This window comes from Trachemys scripta, chromosome 4, assembly GCF_013100865.1.
Source record: "Trachemys scripta elegans isolate TJP31775 chromosome 4, CAS_Tse_1.0, whole genome shotgun sequence".
Classification (NCBI taxonomy): domain Eukaryota; kingdom Metazoa; phylum Chordata; order Testudines; family Emydidae; genus Trachemys; species Trachemys scripta.
The window spans coordinates 52207012-52208812 of record NC_048301.1 but is presented as its reverse complement, the minus strand read 5'-3'; the positions used below and the strand labels follow the sequence as shown (position 1 = coordinate 52208812).

Here is a 1801-nt window from a genome sequence, read left to right as displayed (position 1 = left end):
CTTCAACCTGGCTTCATAGTAATCACTCTCACACGTACACTTTTGGAGTGAACATAATTGTAATAAACGATTTAAAACTTTCAAATAAGTATGTACACCTACCTGGATTATTCCCCCCTCTCATCCTCTAATAGTTTTCATGAGACAATGTTTTTTTTTCCCATAAAATGAAAAGGCAAAACAGGTGTTAGATTATTTACGTTTGACAAAATTCATATAATTTAAATAATTAAAACTAATGTGTGTTCAGAGCTACAGTTGCATCTTTATTAGAGAAACAAATACAAATAGGCATCTCTATAGAGCTGTTCATTCAATAATGAGATTAAATAAAACATATTCCATATCCTCAATTCTCTCACATTAATATAGTAACCCGGGGTACTAATTTCTTTGCCCTTGTTACAATTGCCCTTCCATTATGATTATATACAACTATTAAAAAACCCAAACCCACACATTTTAAATAATTTTTCTTTAAAAAATATCCTAACCAAAATACCAAATATGCTTTTGATTTAAACATTATTCTCTTTATAAACCTCATATGATGGTACTTTTTAAAAATTTAGTCACAAGAGAGAAAGTTTCATTTATAAATAAGAGTAAAATTTTGGTGTAAACCCAACTGCATGACATTTTGTTTTTATTATATATAGCCTACACTATAATCTTATAAAAATCTATTTTAAAATAATACAGTAAATCTTGAGTGTAGCAGCCTATAATATTAAGCACTTTTAAAAAAAGAGAATAAGCTATGAATATGGCAAAAACCAAAATGCACTGTATGTGTAATTGTAGACTGCTAATAACCTGTTAAAGCAGCATAATACTTACCCTTGGAATAAAAGGCATCAAAATACAACTGCAGGTAATAACTATGTGTATTCATATGTTTATGAGAAAACAAGGAGATTTCAAAAGGCAAAATATTTAGATAACTATAATCAAGTTCATTTTGTTCTCTCATTCAGAAAAAGACTTTTCAATCATTTTAACTAAAGATGCAGCATATAACATGTATAAGAACTGCATTGCACCAGATAATATGTTAAACCAGATTTGCATTGCGTTTAAAAAATACCATTTGTATTTCCTTTATTTAAAGACTAACCAGTCCCAATTTGTGTGTCTGTTGCACATAGTAACACTTCAACCTTTTTCCATGTCTGCCCGAGAATGCTTTGGAGTTCAATTATGTAGACACCTCACAGCAGGTGAAGTTTATAGTTATATTCATTGAGGAATCAGAGGCTGGACTGACAAATGTTCAGACAGAAATGTGTGAATATCATCAATAAATGTGTTGTAATTTGTATGACCCATCATTAAAATTTCCAATGAAACTATGACATAGGGATTCCATTCATTGTTAAATTACTAAAATCTACCAATTGTAATGCTTTCAGACTGTTTATTTTTTCCAATAGAAAAATAAATCTCATACATTCGAAGTGGTACACAAAAACTGGGATAAAATTGATCAGATTTCTTGATAGCACCATTTACACATTCTTTAAAGTAAACATTAATATGCACTTTCTTAGAAAGCGATATAAATATATAGCTATATAAATACAGGACTTGCTAACCTCTGTTAACCATCTGAATGTGATGGAATAATCTGTCTCTACTGTGCAGGTAGGCTTGTGCATGGTGGTGTGGCAATATCATTTTAAAAGTTTGTTACAGATGTGATGGGAAGCTGGAAGGAGTCGAATAAGCAGAAAAAAGAGCTTAGATCTACTGTAAGCAATGAGTCGGAATGAGCCGTTAAAGGTTAGAATTTATCTTTGTT

The 1801-nt window shown here is 30.5% G+C and overlaps 1 protein-coding gene across 7 annotated transcripts in view; it reads right to left on the bottom strand.

Moving 5' to 3' along the window:
- Positions 1-1403: 1403 nt before the first annotated feature.
- The window catches only part of NOVA1 (NOVA alternative splicing regulator 1), a 236089-nt gene continuing 235691 nt past the window's right edge, over positions 1404-1801 (bottom strand). For all 7 annotated transcript variants that reach the window (XM_034768899.1, XM_034768900.1, XM_034768905.1 and 4 more), the window contains one exon: positions 1404-1801. This exon is cut by the window's right edge and continues 4346 nt beyond it. The gene's annotated coding sequence lies outside the window, so the exon portion shown is untranslated.